Below are 26,040 nucleotides of genomic sequence, written 5' to 3'. Positions count from 1 at the left end.
TACATCAAGAATTTACTTGGCCTTGTTGCAGGAAATGAGTACCCATGAAAATTTGTGTGCAGTGCAGGAAAGTCTTGTATTTTTAGGTTAAAAGTTGTGATAATTTGGATGATTCCTATAGAAATAGGAAGAGTAGAGCCATAAGATACAGGTCCATGTTCTCAAGGCAAACATACTGTATAATGACATAGATTGAGGTAAGAAATTGATTTAGGGAACTTTTCGGCTAAACTATGCAGTTCTTTACACAATGGAACCATGATATAGTGGTAAAACTGGTGGATGAGGCTAAAAAAGGACTTGTTTTATGGTCCTGGCTCTATCTCTAATTATCTGTATCCTTCTGAACAAGTTTAGGGACATCTTTTTGCCTAATTTCCCTCATTTTTAAAACGAGTTGAGATGGAATTAATGCTGAAGTCTTCTATCATTCAAAGCTTCTGTGATGTTGTGTTATATAATCTCAGTTTTACATGGCTACCATATGCTTCACATCATCTGTGATAGCTCATAGAAGTAAGGGAATTGGGCTCAAAATAGGAAACGTGGCAGATAATGTAACAGGGCAAAGACCTTGCAACTCTGAGTATTAGAAACAGTTCACGGAAATACTGAGAGCTAACAAGGGCTCTATCACACATCTCCTTGCTACTTTACTCTTTTCTGAATTCAATTCCAATGGCAGTGGTAAATGTGAAGGGGTCTTGAAAAGAAATAGCATCAGGGTGTTTTACTATAGTTCTGCCTTATTGTGTAGGGAATAGACTTGATACTAGAAACTCAATAGCTAAGTGAAATTCTCTGTATAAGATTTTTTTCCCCGCCTGCCTTTTTTTATAGAAGTGAAGCTGTGCTCCCAAGGGAAGATAAATGATACTCCAAGATGCAGTAAAAATCAGAGAATGTTGTCATAGTAGAGATTGGGTGGGCCACAAACAAAATCTATCCTATGCCCACATTTAACTGATGAGAAAATGATGCCTCATGATTCACTCAAAGTCGTGAAGCTGGTTAGAGTCAATATTGAGACTAGATCTACTCTTTCCCACATTAGCTATGTTCAACCTTTCATACTTAAATTACATAAGATTCCAGATACTATTAAATGGAGGGGTTGTTTTGCTTAACTAGTGATAGTATTCAACGTCTAGCACTAATTTTATTTTATTTTATTTTTAGCACTAATTTTATTTTTTTTTTTTTATTTTTTTTTTTTATTGGTGTTCAATTTACTAACATACAGAATAACACCCAGTGCCCGTCACCCATTCACTCCCACCCCCCGCCCTCCTCCCCTTCTACCACCCCTAGTTCGTTTCCCAGAGTTAGCAGTCTTTATGTTCTGTCTCCCTTTCTGATATTTCCCACACATTTCTTCTCCCTTCCCTTATTTTCCCTTTCACTATTATTTATATTCCCCAAATGAATGAGAACATATAATGTTTGTCCTTCTCCGACTGACTTACTTCACTCAGCATAATACCCTCCAGTTCCATCCACGTTGAAGCGAATGGTGGGTATTTGTCATTTCTAATAGCTGAGTAATATTCCATTGTATACATAAACCACATCTTCTTTATCCATTCATCTTTCGTTGGACACCGAGGCTCCTTCCACAGTTTGGCTATCGTGGCCATTGCTGCTAGAAACATCGGGGTGCAGGTGTCCCAGCGTTTCATTGCATTTGTATCTTTGGGGTAAATCCCCAACAGTGCAATTGCTGGGTCGTAGGGCAGGTATATTTTTAACTGTTTGAGGAACCTCCACACAGTTTTCCACAGTGGCTGCACCAGTTCACATTCCCACCAATTTTAATGAGTTAATACTTCAGTGTTGCTTTTTAAGTGCCAAGCACTATTCTAGGTGCTTTACTCATTTAATTTTATCAAATCATTTAATCACCCCAACAGTCTTATGAGATAGCTGTGCTTCTACTACTGTTTTACAGGTGGGGGACCTTTGCTCCAGGTCACACTTTTTAATCAATGGTAAAGATGGGACATGAACCTAGACAGTTTGGTTCCTGTGTTGTCAATTTGCTATAATTCCTCTGAACTTTATATACCATAGGAAAAATTAAACTACCAGGTTGGACCTGGATTATTCTGATATTACAATCATATGACAAAAACAAGTTTATTACTTGGATCTTTTTAAAAAAAATTTTATTTATTTATGATAGGCACACAGTGAGAGAGAGAGGCAGAGACACAGGCAGAGGGAGAAGCAGGCTCCATGCACCGGGAGCCTGACGAGGGATTCAATCCCGGGTCTCCAGGGTCTCGCCCTGGGCCAAAGGCAGGCGCTAAACCGCTGCGCCACCCAGGGATCCCTATTACTTGGATCTTAAACGTTAATGTTTATGCCTTTTCTATCTAACTGAGAGTCATTCTCTCACATGTGGTGATTGAGCACTTATCATATGTACAGGACATTACCAAATATTCTAGGGGCTGCCAGGATAATATAATTCAAAATGATAGCATGCGTGACAAAACAGTATAATTCAAAGTATAATAACTAGCATTAATTACAACAGTTCCCATATATTACATATTTAATATGGGCCAGCCTTTGTGCTGGGTGCCTTGCATATATTTACTCATGTATTTTCCTATCAGCCCTTTAAGGCAAGCCATAGAGGCTTGAATAGGTAAGCAACTTATCCATGATCACGAAGGAAGCAGCAGAGTCGGTATTTAAATCCAGATCTATATGAGTGAAAAACTCATTTTTTAATAATAAATTTATTTTTTATTGGTGTTCGATTTGCCAACATACAGAATAACACCCAGTGCTCATCCCGTCAAGTGCCCACCTTAGTGCCCGCCACCCAGTCACCATCGAAAGATGAATGGATAAAGAAGATGTGGTTTATGTATACAATGGAATATTCCTCAGCCATTAGAAACGACAAATACCCACCATTTGCTTCGACGTGGATGGAACTGGAGGGTATTATGCTGAGTGAAATAAGTCAATCGGAGAAGGACAAACATTATATGGACTCATTCATTTGGAAAAACTCATTTTTTTTATCTACTACTCTGTTCTGAATCTAATAAGCTGGTTGTAAACAAAGAGCATGCAGTGCTCCTGTCGAGGCCCAGCTGAGGGGATGTTACTTCTGAATGCTTGGCCAGAAGCCTTCGTGTCCTCTTTTTGCCCACACCTTACAGGTTCCCAGGGGTCTTCATCGCCTCCCCACACATGATAGTGAGGAGAAATTGTAGAGTTCATCCCCACCCTTTGTGTTTAGGCTCTGCCCATCAATTAAATTGAGGACCAGAGTATTGCAAAGTATTTTAGGAGTCTGAGTGATGGAATGAATAGAAATCAAGATATGTAACTATTATTCTAACTATATGATTTTAACTTAAAAAGTAATGCTAACCTTTTTCCCCTTTCCTGCTGCTCTTCTACTTTATTTCCCTTTATTCCAATATTCTTTCTCTTGTCTACCTCTGAAGATCTACTCCTGAGATCTGCAGTCTCTTCTGATTCAGACACTCATTTAGGAACTGGACTGAGTCTCTCTCCTTTCACCAAATAATGATGTGGTTTCAGCTTGTTATACTTATTGAGTGACACTCTTGGAAAGAGAAGGATTGCATCTCTATATTTTAGAGAGTCTTGAATTATGAAACAGCATCTCTCTCCCTCTTTCCTCCACTGCTCCTCCTCACACATGCACATCAACATTGTGCTTTTCTGTCTCCAAGTGCACCCCTGTTTCTATTTGTTTCTGGTATTATGATGACTTGCAACTTAGGGGTATAACTGTATATGTATTATATTCATATGGAGACTTGTCAAGATAAATACAGTCTTCCTGACACTGATGCTTGCAGTCAACACTGGAATAGAAAGTTGATAGCTGTTTTAAAATTTTTTCAATTGGCTGCCATAGAAACCAACACAGGAGTGACTCTGCACTGAAATATGACATCTCAGCTATATGTCTGGTGAATCTTTGACACAGAAAGCAACGTAAATGAGAAGGCAATTTTATACAGACCCTTGTAGATCCTCAAAACTTGAGTCTGATAGCACTTGAACAAAGTAACTATTTAGAAAAGAAAAAAAAAACATTGGTCCTTAGCATTATCAAACTCATTGAAAAGACTTTCTTTAGATGTTAACAGATTTTGATGGGAGAATTGCTCTATCAGGAGCACTCAGCTCACCTCAAAGAGGATTTAAACATTTTATTTTATGCCTTTAAAAAATTAAGCTTCTCATCCTCTATCCGTAAATCAAAACTGGCATAAAATTTCAAAGTCAAGGTTTAGCAGTCAGTAAATAAACATTTACAAAACTGTTAAATGATTATTAGTTTTTCATTTGAAATGCATTTGCATTCACATTTTACATACTGAGGAACATGTGTCTCCATTTACGTACATGTGCCATCAAATTTCACTATCCCAGATTCCATGGTGAATGAGTTACCTGAGTATTCCAATTACCGAGGTTCCTCTAATCACTGAAACTTCCATCTTTAACAGATGAATCAAACTTGGCAATCCTCAGATTCTATAACAAGAACACCTTCAAATACATTTTATCCCCCATAGAATTCTTCAAAGATATACTTCATCAAAGATATTCCTTAAGAATATCTCGATATAAATTTCCTTTTTCTTTCTTGGTGATTCTTCATGATAATTTTATGTGTTAGTTATTGTAATCTGCTGGTGCTTTAGTGTAGGTACAAGTAGAGGATGTGAATCAATATCTCTTCCCTTTTTTGGAAATGTGGCTTTGAGAAAATGCCTTTAGCAGTCAATGCCTCAGGGGCAACTGAACCAAATGCCAGCGGTTAATTTGCCTCCACCACAGCACTAACATTTGGAAATACCCAAACTCTATTCCCATATAGAGTAGGAATGTCTTATGCCTCCAGGTGGCAATGTGATGAGATACAGGTGACTCTTTCCTTTTCCCATCTACCCCTGATAGCTAACCTCTGTCTCATCACCATCATGCTCCCTGGGCAGCTGATTAGGGGATTCTTTTAACAGCCATGTGCCTGCCCTGAATGATTTCCATGGAATTTGTGCCTCTTCCCTCAGTTTTCTGTCCTTTTTCTTCTGTTCTCTCTTGCAAACTTTCTGTAAAAAGCTAGTTTATGTATAGATTATCAACCCATCAGAGAATATACTTCCTTTCAAGTGGGAAATCAAATAATCACAGCATGGTGGTACTATTTTTATGGTTCTCTCTTCTGTGTTGTTGGTTTATTGCTTGGATTCACAGGGGATGCTTCGTTCTTCCCAAGGAGGAAAGGTTTGCAGCCCCTCCATCTCTAAAAACAGTTGTTTTGAAGTCTAGAGCTGTTCTCAGAGTTTGAGAGTTCTGAAAGTTTGGCCTCGGGCAGGGAAGAGAGTAGCGTGTATGCATGTGTGTGTACCTATACACTTATTGTCTTGCTCAGTAATAGGCATATGCTTAACTTAATTTGACAAGCTATTTTTTCAAGTAAGGTGAGACACAGAAATGGATCCCTATCTCAAAGAGGTGTTAAAAGTTTTTTTTTTTTTTTTCGATCAAAAAGGTTATATGGTCTCTTGATTTGGGGAATATGACAAATAGTGAAAGGGAATAAAGGGGAAAGGAGAGAAAATGAGTGGGAAATGTCAGTGAGGGTGACAGAACATTAGAGTATCCTAACTCTGGGAAACTAACAAGGGGTAGTGGAAGAGAGGTGGATGGGGGGATGGGGTGACTGGGTGATGGGCACTGAGGGGGACACTTGGCGGGATGAGCACTGGGTGATATGCTATATGTTGGCAAATTGAACTCCAATAAAAACATGTTTTTGAAAAAAATCAAAAAGGAAATAGCAAATCAAGAACCAGTGATATAATCATGCCTCAGTTGGGTTCATGTATTCTATTCTACATGAAGCACACAAATTAGCTTTGCAGGTTTGTTAGCTGTGTGTATTTCCTTTTTTTAAATAATACATTTATTTTTTATTGGTGTTCAATTTGCCAACATACAGAATAACACCCAGTGCTCATCCCGTCAAGTGCCCCCCTCAGTGCCCGTCACCCATTCACCCCCACCCCCCGCCCTCCTCCCCTTCCACCACCCCTAGTTCGTTTCCCAGAGTTAGGAGTCTTTATGTTCTGTCTCCCTTTCTGATATTTCCGATATTTCCTATACCATATACCTTTCTAAAATAATTTAAGACTACTTAAAATTCATCAAAATTTTATACTGTAGAATATATTAGGTATTGGGAAAAGGGCTTATAAAATAAAATAGGTATATTCATTAATTTATGTATTTTAGTCTCATTGGATAAATTGTGGAAAATGGAAATAAAATCAATAAGATCTAATTATTTGAAGGACTGTTACACAAATGATACTGTACTTACATGGCCCAGGGACATGCCACACAGACATTAAGGACAGTACAGTACCATACTCTAATAACACACAGAGAAATAAAGAACCAAGAGAGAAACACAAAACAGGGTTGACAGTGGTGAAAGGTAAGCATATTAAAAACTGGAAGCTTTGGGAAAATATAAGATAAATGATTTTATGGCATTTAGAATGTCTTCTTTGGTGTCTAATTTAGACATCATGGGAAGGAAAGTGGTTATGTGGTAGTAGGAAAGACATGAGGAGATTGAAAACAGGACATGTAAGCTCATGCATGTTTGGATGTGACATTTTGAGCAGTCAGTGAAACATGCTAGGTTTCTTAACACTTTCTTCCTGACTGGGTAAGGTACTTTTATAATGTAGATAACTTTGAGGAGAGGTACAGGAACAAAGGTGGAATCTGAAGAGGTGACATGGTTCTGGATGCTTTAAATTTGCTATAAATTAACAAAAGACAGATACAAATACAAATAGCAAGTTGCATGCAACTCTTATCACAGACAATTGCAAAAAGCATATAAAAAGTTCTTGTAAATCAAGACCAACAACTCAATACAAAAATGGGCATACTATATGAATAAACAATTCATTGGAAAGAAAGACAGTTGGCTTTGAAATAAATCTATGAAAATATTCCACCTCCTTTATAATAAAAGAAATCTAAAAAATTTTCACCCATCAGGTTAACAGAGTTAACAAATGGCAAGGATGTAGAGAATCCGGCACTCATACATTGCTGATGATAGTTTGATAAAGCCTATGTGCAGAGCAACTTAGTAATATCTATCAAGACAAAATTGGCACATACCCTTCAAATCAGTGAATTTTGAATTTATCTTGCAGACATACCCACCCATGCTGTATGTCATGTGTGTGTATTTGTCTACATTCACTGGCTTTTGAATTGCATAAGATTGGAAATTAATTAAATATTCACCAGTAAAGGAGTGGTGGAGAAAATTATAATTCATCCACACAATGGACACCATCCAGCTGTGAAAAGGAAAGAGACACTTCTGGATGTGCTAATATAGAAAGATCTTGAAACTTGTTAAATCAAAAAAATGGAGGATATAAAAAATGGGTATAGAGTGCTACTGCTTAGGGGAAAGAACATGCCAATGTATACACACAAAGGCACACACTATGATAATCACAGAATATCTCTGGCCTCTTTATATTTGAAATTTTTAAGAAGCTTGCCTCTTAAAAAAGTGGTGGACTGGGGAGATTGCAGTGGGAAGAAGGCCTCAGTTATATACTTCATAACTTTTACATTTTATATCTTATATAGACTACTACAAAATTATTTAAAAATAATGAGATCAGAAAAAAGCATGAATTCGAAGAATGTATTCCATCTGGGAATACAAGTGTGTATTTAGGTAGAATGACTTTTACTGTATTAGGAATCTGGTATCAGTGAATATAAAATGGGAAGAAGAAGAATTTTCACAGATATTTTGACATCAAACTGAGATCATTTGATAGTTTTCGCCTGATTAATATTCCTAAATGATTATGGAGAGGATTTTGTGACCCAGAAATGCAGTAATCCATTACAGTATCTCGTTTACATCCCATTAACACTGACAGCACTCTGTGTTACCTTTTAAATTTTTTTTACATCAGTGTCTCAGTTATTTAACCATTTTCCAATTATTAAGTGATATATGAATCAGACTCACATTCTGTATTCAGAACAATGAAGATCAAAATATGTATTTCCTATAGCAATTATAGATTACAACAGTGAAAAATGAGTTTCAGAGTATGAAAAGAGAAGAGAACAAGTCAAAATCTTATGTGAATATGAGAGAACATTTGCGTTATAATTAGAAAGCCCCGATGGCCTAATTTTCCCCATTAATGCTGAGTATTTTTGAAAAGTATGTATAACTTGAGGTATGAAATGCCAAAAGAGTGAAATAAGGAAAAGGCATAAGAAATAAAGATAAAGGAATTCCCATTTATTACCCAATTTATATCAAAACGTTTTTTTTTAATTGGTACTGTAAAATGTTGTATAGGAAAGTTTACATGTCATTTTATATGATATCTCTTTCTTTGAGGTGTTAAAGTGATTATTTTTATACAGTAATTTATAAAATCATGCACAAGTGACATAACTTAGATATGTAGACCCTAGCTGTACATAAGAAGTACTGATTCACATTTCTCCTCAATAATGTATCCATGAAACTATCACATTTTTCTCTGTCATTGGACTTCATTACGACACTTGCTGCTTCATTCACTGTGCCACTTAAGGACAGAGAAGTCCGAAAGGGAGCAACAAAAAGGAAACCACATTTGAGAAACAGGAGCAACAACAAAAAATATAGCTAAATAATTAGAGGTATTTGCTGAGCAACCTGGTGATATCCAAGGCAGAATGAGCATTGGATGAGAGTAGGATGGGCATTTATCAGTGCTTCTCACCTTTTGGAAAAATGAAGAAAGTATTAAAGTTTTCAACCAATAAACTATGGCTTGTGTATAAGTTTTCAGAGGGCCAGTTCCCTGACTGCTGAAAAAGCTATTCCTTTGAGGCTCCTCATTTCCCTTTTAGCATTTGGAACCCAAGGTATAGAGTGATTTCTCCTTAGATAACACACCAGAGGCCATTTCATCATCATCTCAGGCCTTAACTATTATTCTCTTATTCCTTTTGCTACATGATAGCTGAAATATTAAGATTTATTCCTCTGTATTGAATCATTAAAAATAAAAAGCTTTCCACAAAGAAAAAGAAAGGTGTTCAGATAAGATCAGGGACTTCCTTTGATACTTTCAAGTAAACTCCTATTTGTGTGGGCAATGGTACTCTGGCTGTTGTCCAGCAGTTTAATTGGCTCTCGTTTGCCTAATCTCCTATAACAGATAATGTTATTACAGAGTCGCAGGACTCCAAAATCCCCCATCAGACAAAACAAGCCCTATAATGAGAATCCCTTCATTTTATCTGGCATTTGGCTTGATTTGAACCATCTCAGTCCCATCTCACTTGTGAGAAATGCATTATTTTCCCCAACAACCATGCTAATTCTAAACCAGGAAACATTTATTTTGGATCATTTCTTTTCTGGAATGATTCAAAGTTCAGGAAAGTAAAATTGGGAAGGAAGTTGAATTAAGCTAAAATAGAAGGAGACAAAATTAAATTGGATTTTATAACCCCTGTTTTCCAACTAGGTTCATGTTAATTTGTGTCTTGAAAGATGAAGCACTAGGCATTTTGCTATTTTTGAATATAAATTGTTTTCTTCTACAATAATAAATCAATGTATGTAATTCATATGTTTAGATTCCATATCTTTTATTTATCCATTTAGCAATTCTCACATTCAACAAATACTCAATGATTGTCTTCTGTGTTCAAGGCAGTGCTAATAGAACAGCAAAGAAACTAACAAACATAAAAGAAAGTCTTAACTCTAGTGGAACTTATAGTAGGTAGTGATAATTGCATGAAGAAAAATAATGTATAGGAGATGCGAGTACAATGTATATGTGGAGATGGGACAGATATGCTTATTTTACATCTAACTTGTCTATGGCCCTATCCATATATATCTATATGGACAGAGATTTTATGTTACATTAGAGGATATCAAAGATGACCCCTCTGATAGGTTGACTTTTGAGAAAAATTAAAGGAAGTGGAGGGGCCAGCCATGTAACTGTATGGAGAGGTGAGAATTACAGGCAGGATGCAACAAATGCAAAGGCATGAGATGAAAGCATGCCTTGTGTTTAAGGAACAGCAAAGAGTAATGGGACTTGGGAGGAAATGCTAGAGGATATGACAGACACAGGACAGGAGTGGAACAGGCTACACTCATCTTTGATGTTTCTGGAATTATTTGAGAATAGAATCTTTTAAACTACGTATATGCAATATGGTGGTTAAAACAGAAAACCAGGACCATGCAGCAAAGATAGAAGCAAAAATAGTATACAGGACTGCAAAAAATGGTTCCTATAAGTGAGCACCAGAATTGTCCTTGAGTTTTCTAGCAGCCAGAGCTGAAAGGAAAATCACAGTTTCATAGGTCTGGTTAAATAAATAAGTATGTAAGTAAAAAGATAAACAAATAAGCAGTTAAGCCTATCTATTATTTAGGGAAATTGAAACAGAATTCCAACATAATTGTTGCTCTTATTTGCCTTCTTTGCCAGCCAGACATGCCATTTTCTTTCATTTTATTTTTTGTTTGGGTTCTTCAATTTTTTAAAAAAAGTTATTATTGAAGCATGATTGACATATATTATAGTAGTTTCAGGTATAATGATTCTCCATTTCTATACCTTAGTCAGTGCTCACCACAAGTGTAATCATCATCTATCACCATAGAAAGTGAGTACAGTATTATTAATTATATTCCTTATGCAGTACTTTTTATTCTGGCGACTTTTTTTTTTATAACTGGAAATTGTACCTCTTAATCCCCTTTACCTATATTGCCCAGCCCCTCTTCCACCGCCCCTCTGGTAACCACCAGTTTGTTCTCTGTATTTATGATTCCATTTCTTTCTTTTCTTTAAATTAAACAAATTTCCACACTTGAGACTCTGCAATTTCCTTCAGTTTTGAACAAGATTGCAAGTTATAAAATGTTATGCCATTTTTAAATTATCTACCACTGTACTGAAATTTTCATGACTTGCCCTGTATACATGGCTGTTTTTATTTCAGTCCTAAGATTAAAGTGGGAAAATTCAGTGTTTTTTTTTTAACAGAAATCACTTTTTAAATTATTCATGTGCCAAGGAGAAACTTACTTCATTGGGTGTATTGATTATCTCTATATTCACTACCTCTTTTGTAAGTCATTTTGCAAGCTCTTACATTGGGATTCATGCAGTTTTTTTATTGATTTGGTAAATACTTTATTTTTTTAATAATAAATTTATTTTTTATTGGTGTTCAATTTGCCAACATACAGAATAACACCCAGTGCTTATCCCGTCAAGTGCTCCCCGCAGTGCCCATCACCCATTCACCCCCACCCCCCGCCCTCCTCCCCTTCCACCACCCCTAGTTCGTTTCCCAGAGTTAGGAGTCTTCATGTTCTGTCTCCCTTTCTGATATTTCCTACCCATTTCTTCTCCTTTCCCTTCATTATATGGTCTCATTCATTTGGGGAATATAAATAATAGTGAAAAGGAATAGAAGGGAAGGTAAATACTTTCTTATTTCCTGTGAAAATACAATGCAGTCACCAGACATGAAGTACATTTTCTAGTCTGAAATGATAATTTAAGTAATTAAAGAAATAATTTCCTTCATTATCTATCATTCCAGAGTGCTTTCCTCTCTGGGAATCAACAAGGAAGTAAACTAGTATGTCTAAGACAGTTACCTGATGTTAATAAAAGTGTTTAAACCCAATTCAAAATATAGAAAGTTGTCAATTGTTTGAAGAGATGAATGAAAGGAAAATAATGCCATTATGATAAAACCAGTTATGTTAGATACCAAAATAGATTTAAAAAATTTCTGTGTATTTAAAATGGATAGTTATTTAAGCAAGCAGATTAAAAATAGTCTAAAGTAATACAATAGTAAAAGAAACACAGAGTAAAGATTTGGATAACAAAAGTCATATGACAGATTAAAGCATGAGAATGTCGAGGCATGATGATGAAAGATAAGTGGTCTTTGGGAACTGTTAGGAAGCCCCAAATAATTAATATTAGAAAGATAATGATGGCAGCTCTTAAGTGCTTATTAATTAGAGGAACCAATACAACACTTGACACAGTCTCCTCATTCAATCATTACTACAACCCCATGAAATTGATATCATTATTATTGCCATTTTACACATGAAAATTGAGTACTGAGAAGATTGACTGGATACAAATATTTGAAAGCACTGGAATCTAAGATGTTAAGTAATTGAAGTGTTCAGTACAATTGGAGATTTGCGGTGCATCATTTTTTACCTATTATAGCAGGTGGGCCCTGTCAGGAGACCAGGAAAAGGATGATGGAAAAATCCCCATGAGGTAACTGGAACCTTCTTCAGGGACTAGAAGGTGAAGCTGGGAATTTGGTGGGGTTGGGCTGGGGGTACAAATGCTCTGGGAAACCTGAAAAGTGGCAAGCATTTAGGTGAAAATATATGGTTGCAAAGACCCTATGGAATCTAAAATATCAATGAAAATCACATTTGGAATTGTTTGTTATAAAACAATTGTGTATTTAGTGGATGATTTAAAAGAAAAGTTGATAAAAATCTCATCTATAATTGTAAAATATAATTGAGCTTAGGCTGAATATAAAAGGACAAAAGTAGGGAGATAAATCCATGAGTATTTATGCAGAGTTTACCACAACAACCAAAGAACCAAAAATTCAAGTGAATCTGCACAAAGAATAGCTTCTTATATTGGATATATTTCCAGGGAAAACATGCAGGTGTCCTCTCCTAGTAAAAAAGAAGTAAATAGAACAAATGCCACCATCTTTCAAAATTTAATATTTTTAAGCTACCATTTATGTTTGTGACATATTTATGGATGTGATATTCTGAGAGACATCTTGTATGAAACAACTCTCATACACATTGCAAAGTGGAATATACCTGTAGAAATGATTCTGTGCGTGTGTGTGTGTGTGTGTGTGAGAGAGAGAGAGAGAGAGAGAGAGAGAGAGATGGAGGGAGGGAGAGAGGGAGACAGAAGCAAGCACGAGACAGCAAGTTTTAAAACTCTAGGAGGGTTATAAAATTATATTCATAGAAAAAAGAAAATTTCCTGTTCAAGGTGTGTGCATTTATACAGTGGACTACTGGTATGATGAAATGGGGGAACAAGTCAACAATACTTGAATGGAAGCAGAATAATCATATATAAGACAGATGAAATATTCCAAAGTCACCTTGAAAGAAGTATAAAATTGATGTTGGCAGCTCAATGGTGACAGGAATCAAGAGATTATGCTGCTTTGAAACCACGAAAGATGCAATTGATATTTTAATCTAAAATATCATGTCTGAGGAAAAAAATCCTGAAACCGGGAATTGTTCTTAAAAATAAAAGTCTATCTGTTGATTTATGTCTGACTTGGCTGCTTTCATTTTTTTAAATCTATGTATGGAGAATAATAGTAAAAGTATAATTTCTTAGTCCGTTTTATCTTTAATCATATTTTTAAATGAATCTCAAATTTTTAAAAACAAGGGCGTGATGCTCTCTGACATTATGTCATTAGGTAGAAAAAATTATTGTAGGGATCCCTGGGTGGCGCAGCGGTTTGGCGCCTGCCTTTGGCCCAGGGCGCGATCCTGGAGACCCGGGATTGAATCCCACGTCGGGATCCCGGTGCATGGAGCCTGCTTCTCCCTCTGCCTGTGTCTCTGCCTCTCTCTCTCTCTGTGACTATCATAAATAATAAATGAAAAATTAAAAAAAAATTATTGTAGATGTTTTTGTTGTTAGAGCTCTGCTTTTCTTAAGAAGTGAAGTTTAACCTTTCCTGTTTTCACTAAGATATTTCAGTGTGTGTATGTGTTAAAGAATACTCATCGTGTTTGCTCTTCTAAAGCTATTTTTTCATTTCCAGTTTTCCTAGTTCAGAGCAGAAGTCTGAAGTTATTATTAAATATATATATTATATATATATTAAATATATATATTGCCGTTGTTGCTTATTTTGAATCATTCCTCCTTCCCCTTCTTTCTTTTACCAAACTTTTATTAAGCTTCTACAACATTCCAGAAACTGATTCATTGCCTTTGAAGGGTCTCACAGGACTCCCAACCTACCTACACCCATATGAACCATATATATATATATATATATATATATATATATATACCTATATATATGTATGATGTATGTATATATACATCATACAAGTGTACATGTATATATGTATATGTATATATACATACATCATACATATGTACATGTATATATAATATATAATCTTTTATATATATAAAAGATTTTATTTATTTAGTCATGAGAGAGAGAGAGAGAGAGAGAGAGGCAGAGACATAGGCAGAGAGAGAAGCAGGCTCCGTGCAGGGAGCCCAATGTGGGACTTGATCCCGGGACTCCAGGATCACTCCCTGGGCCGAAGGCAGGTGCTCAACTGCTGAGCCACCCAGGTGTCCCCTCAATATATTTTTTGAAATAATCTTTTAATTATTTTCATGACCTCTAATCCCTTCTCCTTAATTTTTTTCTTCCCCAAACTTTCTTCCTTTTTTTTTGGTGGGGGGGTTAAGCTTTGATTTAAATTCCATTTAGTTAGCATATAGCATATTAGCTTCAGGAGGAGAAGTCAGTGATTCATCACTTATATACAACCCAGTGCTCATCACAAGTGCCCTTCTTAATATTTATCATTCATTTAGCCCATCCCCACCCACCTCCCTTACAGCAACCCTCAGTTTTTTTAAAATCTCTTCTCCTTTAAAAGCTTCCTACATTTTACTTTACAGGCCAGTATAATCTTCCTTTGAGTCGCTAATGAATTATATATTATTTTCCCCTTTCACACATAGTTTCTGGCTGCTTGTATTAAAATTGCATGTGATTAAATAGTAAACAACATTTATATCGAGGGCAAAATGATGCAAATAAATTAACTAAAAGGGACAATAATTGTGTTGCGACTGCTTTTCTTAATATTATTTTGAGCTGCCGGTAGTGAATATAAAAGGCACAGCCTCCCATGTAGGACTCAGCATCAGAGAGGAAGGTACACCAATTATTGAACTGATTTTACTAAAACAACCCCAACCCTTTTGTTCTAAAACCTCAGTTTTTCCATCTGTACAATCAAGTTGGTGCCTACATTGCAGCACCATGATAAAGTTTGGGCACAGTTATGTCAGTATGTTGGGCACTGGGCCGTTTATCCAGTAATAACCTCTCTTGGATCAAGCACATTTCTGCAAAATGTTTGTATCGATGGTGGTGATGGTGGTGGTGGTGGTGTTATGATGATGGTGATGACAGTTAACATTTATTGGCAACTTGTGTATTGCTATATATTATGCTAAGCATTAGATTTGCTTAACTCATTTAATCCTGAAAATAATTCTGTGAGATGGGCACTTTTTCAATTTTATAGTGAGGAGGCTTTAGAGGTTCAAAGGGTTATATGTGGTGTATGTTGTCCTTGTAATGATAAATATGGGAGAATCGTCCTGTTGCCTTACCTCTTCCCACTAATACAAGTTATTAATAGAATGAAATATAAGAGTGATAAATTCAGAAGAGGCTGAGTACAACATTTCTTCAACATACAAACTAAAATCGGAACTGCTTACAGAAATACTTTGAAAAGACAGAGCAGAACGTATTTAATTTTTAAATTTTCCCTCCTTTTAGAGGAACAAGCAGAGTATGTTTTAAAAAGATTTTGCAATTTATGTAAATATATTGTTAGCACCAATGTATTCTGAAGTCAGTTTTTGTTGTTGTTGTTTGTTTTTTTTGGCAAAGTATGCCCCGATGTACTGTATCATTTGAGCGCATGGAAAGATATTAGCACCAATAGGGAATATTAATAAAACTGATTTCAGCTCAACAACCTGTATGTTGAGGTTGCTGCATTTATCTATTTACATCTCTCTGTTCTGTACAAAAACAGCATCTTAAACGATGCAGATAAATAATAGTGACATTTTATCTCCCTTTCTAAAGTTGAGTTCCAGAAGGTAGGAAAGATCCTTTCATGCTTACATTACCATGACAAACTGAAAGAGATAAATCCCTAAAGGATGGGAAGAGATGTGGGAATAAGGGGATTAATGCTTAGATGCTTCTTCCAATTTATTTCTTCTATTATATGTGTTAAAAATATATACCATATGTCATGCAGCATGTTTTAATCCCATCAAAATTTCTCACACAATTCCTCGGGGGATACGTTTTTTGCTGCCAACTTTTCACTGCTAGAATGCTGACTTACTATTCCTTTTCAGAGAGCTTCATGGTTTATTTTATGATAACATGTTGTTATAACTTCTCCAGCTGTAATTTTTATAAGGAAAATTAGTCCCAGGGGAATTTATTTTGAGAGCAGTATGCTTAATGGTGATGGAGAAGGTTAGAAATATTTTCAGAAAGCAATGTATCCTTCAGTTGTTTTAATAGAACAGAAATTCCTTTGACAGCACTTGTGAAAGCCTTTATTATACCCAGCATTTAAATTCAGTCCTTGAACTGGGGTTTTCCCAGATCATTTAAGGGTCAATTTTGGAATAGTTCTTGTGTCGTATGTCACTTTTCAATTATAACATTTTATACAGAGGAGCAAATTTAGAGGGGAAAATTCTCTTTCGTAATACTAATTTACAGGACTTATAGCAAGTGACAGTAAACCTGCATATAGTTGCCCTAAGAAGAATCTTCGTTGTGGCAGGATTTTGTTTTTACAAAGATACTGAATAACAATAAGTGCTGTTGGGTAAAGGAGGACAGCCTGAACACATTTTCAGTTCAAAAAGAAAAGAAGGTTAAAACTTTACCACAGTAATTAAGATCATTACCTTCGTGTTCCTCTGTATGGTGCTTTGGTTTTAAATCCCAATAATATCCTTGATGTTTTCATTCATTTTATACAATATGGCTCAGCTAACTCATAGAGGCCAGGATCCAAGCCAGCCCCCTGATACTTGATTTTTAGTGATCAGACATCATTGTAAGCTTTATTTGATTTAAGTAATCAAATATAACAAAGCCAAAGTTATTTCTTCTTAGAAATTAAGTTGTCCCTAAATCTGTGCACTCTGTTTTTACTCAAGTGCTCTAACATTCCTCCACAGAGATTTATTAGCATTTATGAGCTATATTAAGAAGAAATAATAAACATATGTGGACTCAAGTCCAGAGGTGCCCTTTGGGTTTCCTTCCTATTATATAGTATAAGTGGATGTCGGATTTGCAAATGGCATATTTTTATTGAACTAAACCTTCTGGTCGTGGTACAAATGCCATCTTTTAAGTTCTTCTCTGAGACTTAATAAATGCAGGGATGAAAACTAAGGAGTTACTCGAGGTCATGACACCACTGCCAACATATTGGTGGTAAATACCAAATAATTTGCTTCTCCTCTCCTCACCATCTACACGTTTCAGACCTCAGCTTCTCTTTGTCAGACTCAAATTGGATTTCCTTTGCTATCAGCTCTAGGCTCAGACTTCTATGACCCTAATTTGGCGGCTCTTCAAGGGGTTTATGGTGTAAGGCTTTTCTATTTCTAACAAAAAGTATAGCTCAAATCCACCTTACGATAGTGAATTCTGTTTGAAGTTTCATTTTCCAAAAGATACCACACTCTGTGAGCTCATTTTTAAAAACTATTTCTACTGTTTCTATACTCAGTAATCAGTAAATTTTAATTTTGAGTGAAAGTAGATGAGTTTGAATAAAAAGTATGCATGAAGATTTTCCATATTCTCATTTCAGTGACAAATTTAGGACAGAAGTAGTATTAAAATACTGATACACTATAAAATAAATGTTGTATTTCTTTAAGCTACTGTTATTTATAACTTAGGTCCTAAATCTACATTTAAGTATTTAGTGTATATTCATATTGGCCCAGATTTTAACAGAAAGAGTTCAGTTTTTAAATGTTGTTCCCTTTAGCTCAAAGAAATCCATAATTCAGAAATCTTAAAAAGGAATAATATAAGATTAATCATGATTTTAAATGTAATTGATGCCAGATAAATTCATAATTAGAAAATCAAATTGTGAAATTGTATTATTACGGAAATTCTCATATGATCTATATCAAAATATAGTGCAATGCTTAAGATTGCTTGTATTACTGTGGGCAATAAATAGTAAATTGAGGTTATGGCTTCTTATGAAACATAGCCTACACATGGTATCATGGGTCATTTTGCATGTTTTATTTTCCATTAGAGGAATTCTAATGAAGAGGGCCAGTAAAATATTAACACGTACTGAAGTGAAACGCATGCTTTTGAATAAGCCGTAATCAAAATTGAATGCCATAATATTGCCGAGATGTTTTTTAAAAATTTAACTTTTGCCATGCTATTTTGAGGATACTCTATTTGGAGAATTCTTTTTCTACTTGATCCATGAAAACAGTAACAGGGACAATAGGAAACAAAAACAGAGATGTTAAGCTTATAAGATGTTCTCGTTATTCACATTATACAAAAACTGAAGTAAATGATGGGAAACGTAGATCTTATATAATCATCTGTTTTCCCCAGGAGTTACATTACATTAAAAATAAAAAGAAATCACCACCTGAGAGTTGAGAGTATACATTTCTGAGTCAGATAGATAGATCTCAGTTTTTATCTGTGACCCTTGAAACTCCAGTTTCCTCCTCTGCAAAATGGAGAGTATAAAATTACCTTTCCATTTCAATGATTGTTTTGATGATTAAGTGAATGTAAATTATATGACCAGTACCTTCCATGTGGTAAACATCCCAGAAATCTAAGAGGATTAAATCTTAATAGGGTTCTTATTATCTAATAGGGTTAAATCTTAATAGAGTTCTTATTATCACTGGGGACAAAAGAACCCCTATAGAAATCTATGGAGTTGTTTTCAAATATTCTGCAGCCTTCTGACTGCTACTGATTCTTGACGGAATTTTTTTTTTTTTTTTTTATGATAGTCACAGAGAGAGAGAGGCACAGAGACACAGGCAGAGGGAGAAGCAGGCTCCATGCACCGGGAGCCCGATGTGGGATTCGATCCCGGGTCTCCAGGATCGCGCCCTGGGCCAAAGGCAGGCGCCAAACCGCTGCGCCACCCAGGGATCCCTTGACGGAATTTTTTAAATAATAAATTTATTTTTTATTGGTGTTCAATTTGCCAACATACAGAATAACACCCAGTGCTCATCCCATCAAGTGCCCCTCTCCGTGCCCGTCACCCACTCACCCTCACCCCCCACCCTCCTCCCCTTCCTCCACTCCTAGTTCGCCTCCCAGAGTTAGGAGTCTTCATGTTCTGTCTCCCTTTCTGATATTTCCTACCCATTTCTTCTCCCTTCCCTTCTATTCCCTTTCACTATTATTTATATTCCCCAAATGAATGAGACCATATAATGTTTGTCCTTCTCCGATTGACTTATTTCACTCAGCATAATACCCTCCAGTTCCATCCACGATGATGCAAATGGTGGGTATTTGTGATTCTTGACAGAATTTTTTAACGGCTTTTGGGAATATAAGGCAAAGAAGGATAATAGTGATTTTTTTAAACATGAAGCTAAATGTAAAGGCCTGCATCTGTATTCTGATTTTTTTTACATTGACTTTTGCTGTTAACATGCTATTTGAGAATGGCAGTCAATAGAGTATGTATTACTACTATATTTTGTTTTATCTAAAACCAGAAGGCCATCCATATAAAGGTGCCAAACTTAAGTTGGCCTAATTCCCATTATTTTGTTTTTAATTTTATAACTATCGAAATTCCAAAAGTCTAAAAAATGTCACCTACAATATTACAGCATCCTAGTTTATGTTTATGTGTATGTATGGTATTATAACTACTATTCTTACTCCCATGTATACAGCTGATTTTAATAGTTGGAATAAAAGTATATAAATAGTTAAAATACATAATAGATAAATTTGATGTATATTGTAATAAATCAATCTTTATTTCACTAAAGTGCTATAAACTTTTTTCCAACTTGAGAAGGACCTTCCTAAGTTTGGTGTTAATAGTTGTAAATGCATGTCTCTTCCTGATTCCCTGTTGATTGTCTTTCAAATTGCTTTGGCTTTGGATTTGTCCACTACAGTCATCTGTGGACAGGTAGCATTTTTAGTGTTTGAATTATTGATTGAGGCTAAATTGTAGGCTAAAAGATAACCCTTTAGGCTCTTCAGACATGTTTTTTTTTTTTTTCTAACTCTCCGGAAGAGTTGCAATCAATTTCATGTCCTAAGCTAAATTCTTGATCTTCCTTGTAAAGGATGTTCTTCCTTCAGACCTCCTCAATTCAGTAAATGGTACCATTATCCACCCTGTTGCTCAATTCAAAAGCCTAGCATGCTGCTTTCTTCCTCTTCCATATGTCTGCTTCTTGCCCTTCTAAACTACCATTAATTTTTGTCTCTTTACCTCATTGCAGTGACTTCCGTTGCACTAAGAATAAAATCCACATTTCTTAATATAATCTGCATATTCCTCACCTCTCTAAATCTGACTCTAACTCCCAGACCTGCTGAGCAAGCAAAACTTCTTATATGTGCTATTTCATCTGTTTGGAAGGCTCTTGTTCCTGTATTTTCCATGTCTGATTTCTTCTTACCCTCAGTGGTCAGTTTTAATGTTCCATTTTTAGAGAGACCTTCCCCAACTCCGTACTATAAATTAGCTATTTTTACCTCACATACTTCTGTTCCTTTCTTTGGTGCTCTTTTTTTCAATACATGAAAGTATTAACTTTGTTGGTTTACTTTGATAAATATCTCTCTTCACAGCTAGATATTACTTTGTGAAGGTCACCACCATGTCTGTTTTATTGACTACTGTATATCTTACGTTCTAAACATATTGCCTGGCACATTGAATTACAGTAATTCAGACAGTCTGAGTTTGTGCCCTGGCTCTGACATTTATTAACATTTATCATTGTGTACAAATGTAGGATGAGCATAATAATATGACCTAACATACAGGATTTTCTAAGAAATAAATTAAAAATTTTCATATTCAGTTATTCACATAGTGTATGGCACAGTTTTTCAATATAGCAGTTAACATTATTGTTCTAATGGAAATTCATTAAATATTTGTTGAGTGAGCCAAAAATGAATTTATTTTATAAGTAAGTAGGTAATTACTTCCTCAGTGTAAAATTGTCCTGTTTTCGCCACAGTCTCTATTGCACGAGTGTCATTCTATTTTCAACTATTGATAGGCAAAATCACCATCATCATCAACATCATGGTCTTAACTTCCTTATTGATTATTAGAGGTGGAAGTTATCCTATCTGTATGAGTTTTTGGAAAACAACCCATGTTTCTTCTCTCTTCATTAATATTTTAATTGTGGAAATAACTGTTTCAAAAGCCACTCAATGCAGTATCTGATGGGTTTGATAGAGCAGTCAGAAATATAACCCAGGCTAATTTTTTTTCTCAGAAATACTAAACCACATAAAGTATAAGTCTTATGTGAAAGTGAAATAAAATACCAGTTATCAAAAGATTGAGTGGTTCTGAGTATAATCCTTTGATGATGAGCAATTCAGCATTAATTTGAGATCTTACTTTCTCAGGAACATAAAGTAAAATTAGAAGTCATCAGCCCTTCCTCTGTTATCAGTAGTCTGCAGATATTCTGTTCGTATCTCATCACCATTAATAACAAATAGTCACGTATTATAGTTATCTGGTTATGTGTCTGTCCCTCTATTGAAGAGTGAGCCCTTTGAGGGCAGAAATTATATTTTATTCTTTCTACATGCGGAAGGAAGTAAATAAGGAAGGAAGGATTGCATATTATACTTATGTTACTAATTCTAATAGTTTTATTACTTTCCCCCAAATAAAATAGTTTTAATGTACATAAACTGGGAAAGCAACAGTAGCAAACTAGTCAATACTCAGTTACTATGAAGAAATGGAAGCAAAGTGTTTGTGTCTCAGTTGTCTTTAGCATAATTCACAATTAATAGTACCTTGCATGTTAACTAACTGAAATTTAAATAAAAACTTGGGGAAAAAAACTATTCTTAGCGAGGGCAGTGACGATACTCTCTCATAGTAATGAAAAAAGAGTCCATATCACAAAGCTTGATGATTCCTAAAATACTTGGCTGCTTTGACTCAGACTGTCCTTCAGCATTTCCAGGCATGATGTGCAAAGTACAGAATTGAAATAAAATAATCCCTAGTCAAATCACAGGCTTATATTACAGGGATAAGTCAAGTTTGTAGTTTCACCTGAAGTAAGAAGGCAGTAAGTCTCCCTATCACATCCAACCGTCACTGTTAGGCTACGAATAGAAAAAACTCTGTAGGAGGAGGGGGTGAAAGATAGTCCAGGGAATAAGTACTTGGTCTCTATTAAACTTACCCTAGAATTGGCTCACCAGTATTAATTCCTTTTTGTTTGTAATCTTATTCGTTATCCCCTCACGATCTCATAGAACAAGTTAAAACAGAAAATGTGCTGTGCTGTGTGTGTGTGTGTGTGTGTGTGTGTTTTAATAGTTCTAGATCTCCATGTTAAAACTGTTATGATATATTCTGGTTTCCTTATCAGGGATGAATAGGAAGATATGCTGTTTAGGGTTTCTAAAATCTTTTAAAGTAATTAATTACATATGGGCTAAGTTTACTTTAGGCGCGCACGCACACACACATATATTTATATATATTCTCTTTACATTTCATTACATGTACATTCATGAAAATGATAAAATTTCCTTTTTATCCTTTGCCTACGGTGGTTTTGTATTTATAGCGTATTACACTATTTGTGTTGCCATTCACAACACAGATTGGCCCCAAAATGTACTATATTCAAAAGCATGCTTTTTTTCCTCCAAGCTGTGATTTTATTTTATTTTTCTTAAGCTGTGATTTTAATGGAGATAGGAATCAGGACTTCCTTCTTTTAAGAACTTCTTGGGGGAGGGTGATGCATTCGCTTCACAGTCTGTAAAATATGTATGTTAGTCTTTTTGTGTGCCTGAATACCTTTTAACTAATGGACCTTTTCAGTAGTGAAGCACTGGAGGAAGTTTGATGAAGCTATTCTTACATAAGAGTTCTGAAGACATCTGGTATTGCAAACTAAAATTGGTTATGGTTCCATCACTAAGCGATCATTCTCAGAAGTGGAAGAGACCAGGAGACAATGAAAGACTTGGGTATTTTGTTTTGTTCTGGCTCTAGTAAGTACTTTGTAATAGACCTTTAAAGAAGAGTGTGAATATGTACTATACTGTATTTATTTATATAAATATATTATTTTAAAATATAAATATATTTATATAGTAAAACATTGACCTCAGCATTGAGAAAAACATATTCTGTTTTTGGGAATTAGATTCTTAATTACTATACATGTATTTGTTGATAAAATACAAACAAGTCTAGATAATTATTGCACAGCAATTTTTATCAAACTCTGTTTGGTTAGCCTTGCTAGAGCTTTATTGATTTTATTGATCTTTTCAAACAACTGGCTTTTGGTTTCATTGATTTTCTCTATTGTCAGACTGTTTCTACCTATCATTTACCATGTATTTAATGAAGTCTAAGCTGCATAGTTTCAATTTTTCATAGAAGTTTAAATAACCATGAATTAGCATGTGTCTATAAATCAGAGCTCTTCGGTTGGAAATGAGCTACAGTACAGTATTTTTTTGAAATATGATATATCCATTAGTGCTAGATATACAAAGAATATCTTCCCTTAAAATCAGTCATTCTTAGTTGGCTGGATTAACTCCAACGTGTTGCATTTATTTAGGATTGTTGATATTTTTAATTTCTATTACTTAATTTAGCACATGTTCTTTTACATTTTATAATAGTCAATTGGCAAAGTTGTATTCTTCCTCCAGAACACTGGAGGAAGAATACAACAGTATTAAGGACTTTTCACAATATAAAAGAGGCACAGAGTATACAATTATGATTATATATCAGAAAAAAATAATTTAGTTATACATGGTAATCAGATTGAATATCCAAGCAAATATAGCAGGGATTTTAATGCATTTATTATATACACAAAGAGAATCTATTGCAGAACCAAGTTTTTTAAAGATTATTTGTTTATTTATCTGAGAGAGAACGCATGAGTAGGGGGAGGGGCAGAGGGAGAAGGCCAAGCAGACTTCCCACTGAGCAGGGAGCCTGATGTGGGGCTCGATAGTGGGCCTTGATCATAAGGTTCTATCCCAGGACGTTGAGATCATGACTTGAGCTGAAGGCAGATGCTTAACCAACTGAGTTAGTCAGGTGCCCCTAGACCCAAATTTTGTATGTGTGTGTTTTATCTTCTTTGGAGAATGTATAGCAAGTTTTCATGGAGACCAAACTGATATTGTTCCTAGTAGTTTTATTTAAAAATACTGTTCAAGCTCATTTATTTTGCTTGTTTAAAATATAGTTTAATAAGAGATTCTGATCAAAATTGCAATAGAATGTATGTGTTTCATTGAATGTGAAATACACATAAACATTATATGTGACTATGTGTACTGAAGAGAATGTCTAATATCTTTAGGACAAAACAGCCCATTAAAGAATTATCTTCTTGTTTATGCTTCACATAACTAATTGTAAGTTTATTTAAAAGGTTGTGCCTTAATTAGAGACCAGTAGTGGACATGAATTACTGAAACAGTTTAAAGTTCTGAAGTCGTGAACTTCTCATAAGGAAGCCAAGGATTTGCAATCCTTGTTTATTTACACTCTCAGGCTGGCCTCATTTGGACCTACTGATCCCAAACTCAGTGAACTTGTTGATGCTCATGTCTTTACATTACATGTCCCTCATTGGAGCTGCTATGCAGAAGTGCAGGGAGCTGGGAATAGAACTCTCCTTTCGCTCTGGGGAATTACTGCTCCCTTCCTTTCAGGACAAACCAGAGCCTGTTTGAATATAACACGAACTCAAATCCCTGGTCCACAAAACAAGTCCCTATCATTCTTTCTGAGTTGCCCTCAGTAAGAAAGGAACAGAAGTATATGGAATGTAAAAGTTCTCAAGTTAATTATAAGGAAAGCGAGTATCTGTGCACCTCCTTCAGGATCTGTGTTTTTCATTTTTGTCATGGGTGTAAAAGTAACAGTTCATTTCAACTATTTAGAGCTCCTTCATTTACATAGTATTTTCATAAACAGTATCAGACTTCTGCATTTAAAAGTGGTAATAAATCCAGAAAACAATTCATGGGGAATATTTTGTATCTTCTCATGTATTTATTGGCTGTATTTAAAGAGCCAAGAACAGGGTAAAAACCAAACATAGAAGGTTTCTTTGAAACTTAAACTCTACCTTAGAGGCTTTATTGACATGTTCAGGCATTCTTTAAATAATCACAGCAAGGAGAAATCTATGTTTAGACAGTAGAAATTACATTGATTCAGACTTTGTTGTTTTTGTTTTTGTTTTCCCCTGCCTTTAAGAGGGGATAGCCTCTGAGTGTGAATGTTTTCTGAGGGCAGATACGTTTGAAAGGATGTACTTACATGAAAAACTATACTGGACAGATGTTAATATGAACATCTCCTAAATTCAAAGCAAATTTAAGTTGCTGCAATATGACTACTTATCAATTAAAAGATTCTCAAGTGCTGGTTTGAGATTATCTACATAGTCTGTTTATTAATAGTGATTAAATGAAAAAAAAAAAACAGAGGAATCTTCTGGCCTAACAGTTGCTACTTCATGATAACATTTATTGCAGTTAGCTGCTATTATTTACATACAAGTTCAAATTCTCAGAAAGTGGCAGTTTGCTTCTTATTTGGTTAACTAGTAAATTCCTTTAAAGAGGAACTAATAACTTCTCATGGTTCATTCAGCTCAACTATTATTTCTTTGGGCACTGTACCAAAAAGCCATAGCTAGGTTCCTTTGTATACCCCTCAAACGTATAGAGCCTAGAGCCTTGGTAGACAAGCCATGC

The 26,040-nt window shown here is 35.3% G+C and overlaps 1 protein-coding gene across 1 annotated transcript in view; it reads left to right on the top strand.

Moving 5' to 3' along the window:
- IL1RAPL1 (interleukin 1 receptor accessory protein like 1) overlaps positions 1-26,040 on the top strand; it is a 1,264,416-nt gene that overhangs the window by 546,294 nt on the left and 692,082 nt on the right. The window lies entirely within an intron of this gene.

Source organism: Canis aureus, chromosome X (genome assembly GCF_053574225.1).
Source record: "Canis aureus isolate CA01 chromosome X, VMU_Caureus_v.1.0, whole genome shotgun sequence".
NCBI classification, from domain to species: domain Eukaryota; kingdom Metazoa; phylum Chordata; class Mammalia; order Carnivora; family Canidae; genus Canis; species Canis aureus.
This window is presented reverse-complemented; position numbering and strand designations above follow the sequence as displayed.